This window comes from Pleurodeles waltl, chromosome 4_2, assembly GCF_031143425.1.
Source record: "Pleurodeles waltl isolate 20211129_DDA chromosome 4_2, aPleWal1.hap1.20221129, whole genome shotgun sequence".
NCBI classification, from domain to species: Eukaryota; Metazoa; Chordata; class Amphibia; order Caudata; family Salamandridae; genus Pleurodeles; species Pleurodeles waltl.
This window is the reverse complement of record NC_090443.1, coordinates 673,873,709-673,887,709: the sequence shown is the minus strand read 5'-3', so window position 1 is coordinate 673,887,709 and position 14,001 is coordinate 673,873,709. Positions and strand designations below refer to the sequence as shown.

General features: G+C 42.7%; 1 protein-coding gene across 1 annotated transcript in view; it reads left to right on the top strand.

Moving 5' to 3' along the window:
- Positions 1-14,001, top strand: part of ST6GALNAC5 (ST6 N-acetylgalactosaminide alpha-2,6-sialyltransferase 5) — a 712,854-nt gene that overhangs the window by 76,895 nt on the left and 621,958 nt on the right. The gene's annotated exons all lie outside the window — the stretch shown is intronic.

Here is a 14,001-nt window from a genome sequence, read left to right as displayed (position 1 = left end):
AATTACCATTATGTTTGCACAGACGTATAGTTTTGATAATAAAACTATACAGTGCACTACCAAAAATGTGCGGAAATAGTGTAATGATTTGTTTTCATCATGTTAAACTATTTGTTTCCAACACACTTCGGGAATAACAAAAAATGTGATTCATTTGTGTTCCTATTGTGTTGCATTCTGAAATACTCACACAGTTCATTTAAATGTTGTTGTATGCTAGATAAAAATCTTTCCTACCTCCAGTATCAAGCAGGATTGGGACATGAAGCCTCCCACTTTGAAAACAGAGAAAGAAAAGTAAGCAAACGCCTTTGAAGACAGTGCTTGACATTTGACCTCAGTTTTTGAATGCGCAACAAATGTGAGAAGATAAGAACAAGATTTAAAGGCCTGTTTTTAGAAAGGGAGTCCCTGGAAAAAAACAGTAAACATACTTTAGGTAACGCGAAGGACAAACTGAACCTGGAGGGCCTAAAGCAAATAAAGCCAGAAAATGTGAATTATGTGAAATGTTGGAAATTGTAAAAGTGCAAATTTCACACAATCGTTTGCTGCAGAGAACTAGTGCAAGCAGTGAATGCCTCATGGGAGTCAAGTTTGAGTAGAAAATGTAACAGAAGAGATTTCTTTTATCAAGCCAGTCCCCTTGTTGGTAGCTCTAGTGGCCTTTGAATACCTTTGTATTCAAATTTTCTTGATCTCTAAGACATTACGGGGGTCATTACGACCCTGGCGGTCATGGACCGCCAGGGCCGGGGACCGCGGATGCACCGCCAACAGGCTGGCGGTGCATCCAGGCCTATTCTGACCGCGGCAGTAAAGCCGCGGTCAGAAAAGGGAAACCGGCGGTTTCCCGCCGGTTTTCCCCTGGCCTGAGGAATCCTCCATGGCGGCGCTGCAGGCAGCGCCGCCATGGGGATTCCGACCCCCTTACCGCCAGCCTGGTTCTGGCGGTTTTGACCGCCAGAACTTGGTTGGCGGTAACGGGTGTCGTGGGGCCCCTGGGGGCCCCTGCAGTGCCCATGCCAATGCCAATGGCATGGGCACTGCAGGGGCCCCCTAACAGGGCCCCACCAAGATTTTCAGTGTCTGCACAGCAGACACTGAAAATCGCGACGGGTGCATCTGCACCCGTCGCACCCTTTCCACTCCGCCGGCTCCATTCGGAGCCGGCATCCTCGTGGAAGGGGGTTTCCCGCTGGGTTGCGGGCGGCCTTCTGGCGGTCGCCCGCCAGCCCAGCGGGAAACTCAGAATTACCGCGGCGGTCTTTTGACCGCGCAGCAGTATTCTGACGGCGGAAGTCGTAATGACGCCCTACATGTTTAATGGCATTGAAAATCGTGCAAATCAGGGAAACATGCTTAGAATAGCTGTGTATCGAAGGAGAAAGGAGCAATTACCTTTGGTTCAATAATCCTTAAACATTTCAAATATAATAGTTTTGAAGTCACTTAAAAACACAACTGTTAGGAATGTCAGGGAATGAAACATTGAAATGAAATTCTACCTAGATTAAAGTCCGGTGAACATGAATTTAAATGTGCATCAATGGCACAGCTAGCATACTAGGTCCTCAGAGACATACGAATGAGCCAATGTGTCTAAGATTTGAAGACAATAGTTAAAGTTTAATCGGAGTAAACCTAAATTTTGATATGGGTATGAGTTGTATCTCAATTGCTGAATCCTAAAATCTGAGGTTGTGTGACTTGCTTACTATTTCAACCATATAATTACTTAAAGCAGTCACTGCAACGCACACAAGTTAACATTTTCATTATAGAATTTCTCCATCTGAAAATCCAATTATAAAATCAGCTCCCTAGAAGAAACAGTTTACACATTTATTATTACAAAGAGGTGCTTTTCTAATATTCTGAATAAGGAAACTGATGATTGGTAGAAGGGATGAATACTGCTGCTTATATAAGAGTTGTGCTGTGAAAACCATTAAAATAAAGCAAATGATATGCAAATAAAGCAAATTATGCAAAGCTCCTTTTGAGGTTAACCAAAGTAAAAACTGGAACCCTGTGTAAGCTCATATTTTAGGTACGGTTCAATGCAAGTTAAGCCAATTAATCCATAAGTGGCAATCAAAGCCAATCTATAGATTTTAACCCTGTTTAAAATATTGTAACATTTTGGACATAAGACAACTGCAGGAATCGAAATGGCAAATCCCCTGCCTGCAACTTTAGCAACATGATTGCCACTCTAGATTTCTCAGGTATCTTTATTATTGGTTTCGCCAAGGTCCATAGTTAGCTCTGCCAGGTGTGGAGGAAGATCAGACACTGATCTAAGGTGAATGGTCCACACCATGTTTAGCCCCCCATGGCTCATAGTTAGCTCTTCCAGGTGTGGAGGAAGATCAGACATTGATCTAAGGTGAATGGTCCACCCCATGTTTATCCCACCAACTTTCAAACAGCAGTGAATCATTGGAGGTCACTTGGTGCTTGTCACAAATTGGGATTCCCCTCAGTATGATAGGGACAACAATTAAGTGGGCACTGACAATGCAGTACTATTTTTGCACCCAATTGGTAGTGGAAATTCCCTCAGCAGTGACATGGAGCTCTGTTAGTCTTGGCATCCTTGGCATGGTCTTCCCTAACTTTTTGACTATTGAATTTAGGGTCTCTGAACTCACAATTTAAAATTTCATCTTTTAGTGAAGTTGGTTTTTAGACTGTGTGTCTGAAAATGCCATTCTTTGACTCTGCCTGTTTGTAGATTCACTGTCTGGGTCAGTTTGAAAGTTGGGCTGTTTGCACCTCTCCTCTAGACAGTGACACAAAGGGAGCTGGGATGTAGCCTGCATAGCCTGATGGGCCATCTGGGCTGAGAGGAGGGGAGGAGTGGTCACTTACACCTGAAAGGGCTGTGCCTGCCCTCACACAATGCAGTCTCCAACCCCCTGGTGTGTGTGTGGCTCCTGGCCTGGGCAAGAAAGGATCTTGAAAACAACAGAGTCTTCTCTTTGAAGTAAGCATACTTCAAAGGCAGAAAGGGGTATGAGAAGAGCACCCCAAATCCCTGAAAATCAAATTACTTCTGGAACCAAGAGGTATCTCTGCCAAGGGGAAGAGCTGGAGAAGCTGGAGTAGGAATACTGCCCATTTGCCTGTGACTGTGCTTTGCTGGGTTGGCCTGCAGTAGCTGCTTCTGTCTGAGAGAGGATCAAGACTGATTTTTGTGGGACTACCCACTGGTGAAGAATCGCCAAGGGCTAGAATTGAGCTTGCCTCCTGTTGTTGAAGTCTCTGGGGCATCAAAAACTCCTCTCTGCCAGCACCTGGACTTTCTGCTGAGAGTCCTGCCCTGCCAAGTGGTGCCCTAACCTGTCTCTGAGCCCTTGAAAGGTGAAGCTGGTGGAAAAGGACATAAATCCATGCAAAGACCACCGTGCTGGGAAACCTTCAACGCACCACCCGCCTCACAGTTGATAAAGGACATGCTGCCGGCCTCGCGGCTAAAATCGGCGCTCCACCTGCATCGCGGCTGGGAGATGGATGCAAAGCGGCTGGAGAAACGAGAAGAAACACCGCAGCGGCTTCTGTTAACGACGCAAGTCCCCATGCAGTGCGGTTTCTTGACACCGTGCGACCGGATTTCAGCACAATATTGCTGGGCATGCAAAACAACTCAAAGCCTGCCTGGACCCGAGATGCCCGTCCGGATCGATGCATCGCTCTCTTGCGGGATAGAAGAAACAACACATGCCAACTCGACCAGAGGAGGAACAACACATTTTCTTGCTTGCGGGTGAGGAATTGACGTATTGCTGGTCTTTTTTGATGCACAATCGCCGAAGCAGCTTTATTTTGACGCTACCCAGGTACTTTTGTTAAATAACAGTGTTCTCATTGTTTTCTAAATATTAAGACTCATTCTTTTTAAAATTAATATCTTGACTTGTGTATGTCAAATCTTAGTCGTTTTGGTCTTGATTTGTTTAGATAAGTATTACCTATTTTTCTAAACCTGTGTTGTGTCATTTTGTAGTGTTTTCACTGAGTTATTGTGTTTAATGGTACAAATACTTTACATATTGCTTTTGAAGTTAAGCCTGCCTGCTCGTGCCAAGCTACCAAGTGAGGTTCCTTGCTTAAACAGAGTGGTAACCTGACGGCCAACCAAAGTCCCCATTTCTAACAATCTCAGAGAAAAAGGATTCCACCAGAACATTTCTCCACAGGTGGGTGCTTTCATGAACTTCTTCTGTTGTGGCAAAGAAAGAAACTCTGCTGCATTGATAAACGGAAAATCCATTAATCAAAGTCTAAATCAGTCTTTTGGAATAAGGCAAGGGGCAAGTACAGTACATTAACTCACTGAAGGGACCCCACTCAAGAGGCAAAGACCTTTGGATTACATTTTTAGCTGTCTAATAGAGCATGTGCTATGGAGAAAAAAGGAAGAGTCAGTTAAGAAACATTCAGCCTAAAACTAAACGCTGGGCCATGTCCTGCCAATGTTCCTCCCTCTGTCCATCTTCTACATCTTCTTTCCCTGACATCCCCTTTCTGAAATTGTTGGTTAAGTCCCTTGGGAGTAAGAGATAGAAAGGATATTCATTGCTGCATAAACAGTGTACAATCCTATGTAAGCGATTCATTTGTCACAAGCCAATTAAAATGCAGAAGGCTTGTGAGACGTATAGTAAAACGTTAGAGCAAAATGACAATTCAGAAAGCAAGCAGGCAACAAAACAATTCCAAGCGATACATCAGAACGTGGGCAAAACATCCCTAAGTGCCGTCACTTCATGATTAAGCACTCATTAAATAAGGCATGTGCCAACACTTTAGTGTTACCTCAGTTCAAATTTCGTACAAAGGATAAGTAAACAAAAGGAATGTGAGAAACGTCAACAGATTCCAGGCTAGATCTGTGATTGTCTATGCTACAGCTGGAATCCAGAGGTTCTTGATTGGTCAGTGAATTTGTAATAGCAATCTGTCAAAAAGTAGGAAGTGATACAACCAGCTAGCCCATTACACATGAAAACATTTTATGAAAATATAGATCGCAGTCTTTTAATACCAACCGTTGTCACAAGTCGTTTGGTTCAATCTTCGGTTCTATTCTCTTCTTTGTTTTCCAGTCATTACAACCTAAATTTTCTGGTCCCTACCGAGACTGATGTATTGAAATCCTTGCAACTCATTCCTATAATAAGGACCATTTGCTGCTGCCGAAATTGGGTTTATCATTGCAGCAGAGAGGGCCGTAGTGTTTAGATAAAAAAGAGCGTTTGGAAGTTTGAAAGAATAAAAACAGCTCTTATAACCATATAAACCTCGGGCTTGATATTGAACTGAATGTCAAGCCAGGAATCAGTATGGGCTATCAAAACTGAGTGTTAAGAAACTCCATATCATTGACCGGGAGACTTCATTGATTCGTTAAAGAATGGGAAAAGAATCTGGTGGATGTGCTACTGATAAAGAGAAAGCTAAAGAGATTGAAGCCATAGAGTTTTAGATGTCCTGAGAAGATTTTAGAAATATTTTGGCATTATTCAATGAATTCTACTGACTCCTAACTATCATGTTTTCTTCAAACGTATTCACTGTTTCGTCTAGTTCAGTCTGGGTTTCATCCAGGTTATTTTGCCAAGGCTCCACTTTTTTCAGTTGCAGATTCCTTACGTCAGGCTCATCATAATAAACAACCTTCTATTTTTATTTGTCTAGATCTCTCTGTCACTTTTGTTCTTCTAGATCTCTCCACAGCTTTTGACACATGGACTCTCTATCTTGAGTGGCTTGGTATCACTGGGAATGTTATGAACATGGTTTCTTCAGTTCTTTTCACTTACCTTGTAAGGCAAGCTTTGTGCTCCCTTTCCTGTTCTCTGCTGGGCTCCCAAGGGCACTGTCTTGATCCTTTACTATTTTCACCATATTATATTCCACTCACTTCTTGTCATGTAGCTCTAACTCATATTTCCATGCAGATTATTCTCAAATCGAATTTATTTTTCCTAACATTTGTGGTACTCTTAGGAGCAATAATTAAAACCTAATCTCACAAAACTGAAATTCTTTTTTTTCAAAGATTCTTTTTTGTATGTTCCACAATTATGGCCCTGAATCACAGTCTTATTTTCTCTACACATATTCCCTTTTTGTGTCTGCTAGAGATCTTGGATTTGTGTTTGATAATATCCAGCTCTCTTCTCCGCCTATTCTTGCAAATTCTTATCAGTTCTAGCTGCATAATATGTGCAAAATCAGATTTCGTTGTCATTTGCTTCTCTAAAACCTTTGCTGCTGGTCATGGTTCTTTCCCATATTCTCTGCAGTTCATCACTTTAATCTGATCTTCTTAAATACCATCCTAAATACCCGTTTGCCCATTACAGATTGCTCAGGATTCCCGTCTACGTTTTCTCATGTACGTCTGATTTTTCTTCTCATCCATTGTTCTCACATTTTGCTCAGCCATACTCGCCTACATTGGCTTCAACCTTCTCTTCAGTTTAAGGTGCCATCTCTCTATTATTTTCACTGTCTTCACTGTCTAGCAAGAACTGACCAGTGCTCTTTCATTACCTAAACATATCTGATCAACTGTAAACTTAATTGCACCTTATTCTTCTTTCACATTCAAGGTACCATTTGACTATTTTCGAGAAAACACTTTGGGAAAAAGAACAGTAATCAATAAGTAAATAAAGAAAGGTTTTGGCAATATTAAATGTACTCGAGGGATTATTAATAGATGTATGACAACGTTTTAACGTTAGCCCTCGTTTGTCTTTCTCTTTAGTTGCTTGAGTTTCCTGGTTTTTATACCTGTTTTTACCCAAATTATCAGGTGCATTCAGCAGATGGTCCTACGACTGGTGAAGGTGAGAAGCGTTGTCAAGATTTTTGGATGCACTTGCCAGAGCTTTACTAGTTTCCTTTCTGACATGTACAGAGCCTGCTATTATCTCACACCACATCCATGTTAAAAACAGGCACAGCCGATGGATTTTTACTTAAGTCCTTCTGGAGCCCCTGTTTTTGGATCTGAGCAGCAAGATACTCGATGAAATGTTAGCCCGAGTGGCAGCACAGGCCCCATTATAAAGAGCTTATAAAGAGATAAGCAGTGGGCAATGCCCCAACTGTGGCATCACTTCCTCGACTTTCTCTCTCTTGGGGCCTCCAGTGCACACTGCCTCAGTGTCCTCAGGCCACCCCAAAGCCCCTTCATCTGTGATTAGGCACCATTGAGTGGCTACACCCAAGGTGTTCTGTATTTTACAAAGATGATAACGCTCTTGTTAGTAGTGGGCGACCAATATAGTTATAGTGATTTGCCTTCCTTCCTTTCCTCCTGCATAGAGTGGAGGAGCTAGTCTTACCTGGAGTGCTGCACATTTCGCAGACAGGCAAGTACTCATACTCTGTCTGGGAACACTAGGTGAAAGCTGGCAGAGTACCGATGACAGCGCTGGCAATCCCCCCGTCTCTTTGGTGTGTTCTTTAAGACCCCTCTGTTCTGCACCATGCCAGGAAGTCATCGAACAGAAAGCCGGAAGTGATGGCTAAAAGCCAGCACAAGCAAACAACTGACCAGTGATTACCACTGTGATCGTCTCTTCCACAAAAAGGGCTAACCTACTAGTGGCACTCTTTTATTTTCACTGGTATGTATGAATTACGGCAACCTTTATGAGCACTTGAATAATATAATGCTAGCAACCTTAAAGCCGAAATTACACATTTATTTGCAACTCCCGAGACCAAATAATAGCACTTGGATTAGTAAAGTACCAAACGAACCCATCAGCGCATTGGAGCTCATTCTAGGCATAGGTTAGAAGTAACGGTGTTGGGGGTGCTGTGGCACCCCAAAAATACCCATGCTGTAGTTTAGAAGGTGAATGAGCAATAAAGATGCATTTAAATTTATTTTTTGTCTTCTCAATTTTGATCTGCTTTCAAAGACAAAGGTCAAATCTCAAGCCATGGCTGTCAAATTACTGCTTGTTGAGAAACTGGTGTTTACTTTTATTACTCTGAATGGAAAGTGAGGAGATTTTGTAAACGTGACTCATGTGACAATCTTGCTGGAGTAGGGGAAGGGAAAGGAAAGCTTGTAGGATGTACTTTTTTTTTAATACACAACATTTAAATACCTGTAATTTAACTATACACATATTGCAAAGTAGATGGGCAAATAGGACAGTACAAATGAAGCACATCTTTTGTAATTGTGAAGTGTATTGGAAACAGTGTTTGAATAGTATCAAAACAAATCAAGACTCTTTACTTGGACAGGAGCAAAGGATAAATATTAACTGAAACCCGATTTTCGCATGTTATACTTTCTGCTCTATATAGTTTTACCAGCAAAAAGTCACGTTTATGCAAATTTAGTGCTCATTTCAACAGAAAATGTGCTGTCTGTAAATGACAGTGCACTACCACATCCGTGTTCCAAAAGGCTCCACAGGCTGCATTCTACACCCCTACCACTCTCCTGCTCAATGGGCCTGCCACATTTACCATACTTATTTTTTTGTGTGATGCTTGGATTCGTCACAAATCCTATGACTTTAGTGAGATAACATTAATGGCAGTACCCCTATCTGAAAAGTGTTCTAGTACCACTGATTCTAGGGCTGCAACCTACCCCTGACATGAGCATTGCGCCTAGTGTAAGGAAAACACAAATTCAATGACTTAATCATGTAAAAATAAAAAAAGAACATGTGGATAAGCTGCCATTTTAGTGAAGACCATTATCAAGTGAAATGTGTCTGTCCTCGAGTCTTTGATATTTATGTTAGGGGCACATTATCTGCATGAAACAAGATGCGCGCATATTTATCTCTGCCTTTTTCTACTTGTCCTCTTCGATGATGTTCTCTGCATTGTTTGTACTTGTCGTCATTAGTGATGTCACCTACCCTGTCTGATCCATGCAGCAGCTCTTGTGAAGTCGATCCCTTATTAACCATCTTGTTTTTCCAAACAATGGTGTGTACGTGTTTCTGGTGTGTCTGGTGTTTGTGTGCCTCATGGCTTGACATTCAGAGGTCTGGGCTCTTATACGGAAGAGAAAATATTGTCAGACTGCACTTAAATCAAGGCTATCTTTTTAACGCCAACATACAATAAGCACATTTACTTACATTACTGAAATTAGTGAAGCACTTATGTTCTCAACATAAGCATGTACTGCACGTCAGCACTGCTAGCGCAGGGGTTTTAATAAAAATTATTAATGAGTATTCATGTATTCTGAATAATATATTTGTGTAGAAAATATAATAACGTAGAAAAATAATGCACACATTTGAAAATGTGATTACGATGAGTGGCCGCCAATGCTCACAAAGTGTACTTATTAATAGTCTAATACAATAAAATATTGAGCATATGTTTGACTAATGTGGTAATATGTCATATTAAAGGTTATGCATTATGTATGAGCTTTATTAGTTGTAAGCCTTAACTTAGCGAAGGTCTTGGCCTACTTGCCACGCCTCATGCCAAGCTGTATTTCTTAACGTGTAATAAATGGCTGTCCTAGAGGGTTAAGTTGTGATTTTCCATTGTATTGTGTTAACGTGCTTGCAGCTGGGAATCTTTTCTCATGAGAACCGACTGCTAGAAGATGCTGTTCTTGCTAATGCAACATTATGTGCGTAATGTGTGTGAGACTGGCTTTCTCAGGAGGGGAACAATGGAGACACTCCCTGGAGTAGAAGGTGCAACAATATTGTTACCTGACGAGCCGGATGATGAGGAAATCGCTAGAGAAACCAATCAATGACGTGAACGGAGTAGTAGTAAAATTCATAGATTTGGAGTTTTAGTTTTATTGAACAAAGTGGGGAACATGCGATCCCTTTACCAATAGGGATTTGGGAAATAGTTTTAGTAAATTCAACTTAATGAGACTGCACCGAGAGGGGAGCGCATTCTTGTCTAATTGACGTCTTGACAAGAGATTGCTTAACTTTGTTGCTTTAAGACTGCGTTTTCTGAACTTTGACTCTGAATCCTGATGCCTTGCTGATCGACTGATGTCCTGAGGACGAAGACTGATTCTGCTTGCTCATCCATTCTGAGGATAGGTATTATGAATTAGAATGTTGTCTGTTATACATATTTGCTTTTCCTTTCTAGGTACCAACCGCACTGCTTTGATAGAGCCAGAGTTAGATGTTTTTCCAAATTTGTGTTAATAAATTGTTTTGCATGAAGACCAACATGCTGATGCTAATCTGGTGTTAGTTAATGATCCTCACTAATGAAAATCTGCTATAGGGAATAAACGTTGGAAGTCTTTTCTCTGCTGAACTTAAATGGAGGTGATCTAGTAGTGAAATTGTTCTTGCTGTTAATTTGCACCGTAACCATAGAATGTGTAATGGTTCAAGCTTTGATTAAATTACATTTCTTCCGCTGCTTTGGACAGCCAGTATTGTTTCTGTATGCGTTTCACTTGATTTTGAGATTGACACACATGACACTAGCATTGTTTATATAGGGAAATACACATTCTAACTTTTACTAAAAGGTGTGGTTATTCATGACTGAAAGGTCATGGTGTGTGACAATTACTGACTCTATTGATTATTATCGATATTGATTATTGTTGATTGTCGATATTGTGTTTTGGTTATTGATTATTAATCTGTAAAACAGGAATTATGGTGGGAACATCTTAATTGCAAGTCAAAAGATTCATCAACCTGTTCACCTAAGTTTACTTATTAAGGTCAGACGCACTAACAGTGCCATCAAGTTATGCATTATTTAGACCTTCAAAAAGTCGCTTTTATTATTTTACTGCAGATAATGTATGTAAGGAAACAGTTTGAAACAGGCATGTCCCCCAAAATATTATACATTATAAAAAATACCTCTGCAGCCCATGCTTTTTACAGTTGGTAGACCATTCACCACGCAGGTATTCTATGGTGACCACACCCAGAAAGTGGACAGTCACATTGTATGGGGTCCACAAGAAGCCCTCACTGTCTATACAGATAGATCTTAGGGGCACATTTAGAAGAAAGTGGCGCATTGGTCTCAATTCACCACTTTTCCCGCACTCCCACTGCGTCCACCTAACAACTCCATGGTTGTGCCGTATTTACTATACGGTACACCATTGCGGTTGTTACCATAACAACGTAAACATTTTTGGTGCTGTTGTGGCGCTTTGCTACACTAGAGCCAAAACCTTTGGCACTAGTTCAGCAAAGCACAGGGAGGCAATGGCCCATACAGGAGCGTCACTTTAACGCCTGCCTCTAGCAGGAGTTAATAATGACATAAAAAATGACGCAGTGAAATCTTGTAAATTTCACTGTGCCATTTTTTGGGCCTTTTTCTGGGGGAACACCCCTCCCTTGCATACATTATTCCTGGCGCAGGCATAATTTGGCACAAGGGGTTACAAAGTGGCTCAATGCATGCATTGCGCCACATCGTAAATATGGCATGGGGGAATGGCCTCCTTAACATCACCTTACAGTCCAAAACTTTATGCTAGGGCTGCCCAAGGTGGCAGTACGGGCTTGTAAATATGCCCCTTACTTTCTTAGTGCACATAAGTACCCCTCTATTGACATATGTGAATAATGGCAGAAGCTCCTATTGCCGTCCTACTCCTGCCATTTTTATATAACCGTAGCACCCCATGGTGTTTAGGATTGCCATCTACTCAAACCAAAGTGGTGCAGGGGAGGTGTGTTTGTTTAGAAAATGTCTATATCCACAAAAGTTGCATTAAAAGCGCATGCTAATGGTGTCATGAAAAACGCATTCTGCTCACTTCTATAAACCCGACTCATGGCGTGCCTTCACTGGCGTTTGAAAAAAATGGTAGCCTGTTGAACTTCAGGAGTAAACCAGTAAACCAGATGACTAAGCATAGTGTACTACAAGAATAACTCACGAATGGCCAAAACAAATTTCTGCCACTCAGGCCCTGAAAGTTTCCAATTGCCATTTATGATGCAAGACAATAAAAATCGCTCCTTGTTTACTTATTTCCCATAGCATTTGCGCTCTCAGTATTGTGACTGCAGTATACAGCATGTGTTTATATTATCTTATGTAAAAATACTATTTTTTACTTCTTCTGAATGATACATTGCAAGGATGATCCAGAACATTGTCATAGCACATTACTCGCAACGAAAGAATGCGATTTAATATAGCAAATATATCGATGGTACCGACTTATGGTGAGTGTAATAAGCATTGTCTTCGTTGGAAAAGTTGCATCGGATCTTTTCAAAGCTGATGCAATTAGAAAACTCATTGTGTGTGCATAAATCTCATTTTGGTCTCTGGTACATACCAGGAAGATAAAGGTCAGAGGGGGGCGGCATGTTGTCTTAAAACTGTATCTGATGTCCTACTTTTTTCAAGCTCCCTGCACTTGGACATTGCTTATTCACAAGTCTCTCTGAAATATTCTGCTGCATGATTTGGGAACTTGGCAGAGTGCAAGACTATACCTTGCATACCGTGAACAAGAATGCAAGGCAGTATGAAACAATTAAAACAGTTAAATAGGTAAAGAACATAAGGGTATATATTTATGAAAAGTGGCACTGCACTAGGTGCAACTGGTGCAGAGCCACTTTTCAAAGGCCCCTTAGCACCCCCCTAACGCCACCATGGTAGCATCGTATTTATAATACAGCATACCATGCCGGTAGCTAGGGTGACTAGCATCATGATTTTATGCAGGACTAGCGTCAAACATTATGGCCCTCATTCTGACCCTGGCGGTCTTTGACCGCCAGGGCGGAGGACCGCGGGAGCACCGCCGACAAGCCGGCGGTGCTTCAATGGGGATTCCGACCGCGGCGGTAAAGCCGCGGTCGGACCGGCACCACTGGCGGGGTCCCGCCAGTGTACCGCGGCCCCATTGAATCCTCCGCGGCGGCGCAGCTTGCTGCACCGCCGCGGGGATTCTGACCCCCCCTACCGCCATCCAGATCCCGGCGGTCGGACCGCCGAGATCCGGATGGCGGTAGGGGGGGTCGCGGGGCCCCTGGGGGCCCCTGCAGTGCCCATGCCACTGGCATGGGCATTGCAGGGGCCCCCGTAAGAGGGCCCCTAAATGTATTTCACTGTCCGCTGCGCAGACAGTGAAATACGCGACGGGTGCAACTGCACCCGTCGCACAGCTTCCACTCCGCCGGCTCGATTCCGAGCCGGCTTCATCGTGGAAGCCTCTTTCCCGCTGGGCTGGCTGGCGGTCTGAAGGAGACCGCCCGCCAGCCCAGCGGGAAAGTCAGAATTACCGCCGCGGTCTTTCGACCGCGGAACGGTAACCTGACGGCGGGACTTTGGCGGGCGGCCTCCGCCGCCCGCCAAGGTCAGAATGAGGGCCTATGACTCTAGTCCTGCAAAGCATCCAGAGGCCCATTATAATCAATGGGAGCCTCTTTTTAACGGCTGCACTTAAAATGCAGATAAAAATGTTGCAAAGGAATCTTATAGATTCCTTTGCCCCATGTTTTCAGCCCTCCTAGTACCGTAACAAGCCCCTCGCATACATTATGCCTGGCGCAGGCATACTGTAGCGTAGAGGGTTACAAAGTGGTGCAATGCAAGCGTTGCCCCACTTTGAAAATATGGTGCAGCATTTTTCCCCTTCCAACGCCACATTAGCATAAAAATAATTATGCTAATGTGGCGTTGAAACAGCGCAAGGGCTCCATAAATCTGGCCCATAATGTCCAGAGAAGGCTAATCCTAATATAATAAAATAGTTTACCAGGCACCTATCAAAATAAAGCAATCATTCCCTTAGTATGATGGCACATGTCCTTCCCTGATGACCAATGATGATGCTGTTCTAATGATCTTGGCACATGGGGGCTGGAGTCCAAGGCAGTCAAACTTATCCTCTCCACAAGTGACCTAAGCCCTAGGCTGTACGCTCGTCTAACCTTCGTGACACATGGGTGCTGAAGTCCAAAGCAGTCACACTTATGTTCTCCAAAAGTGACCTAA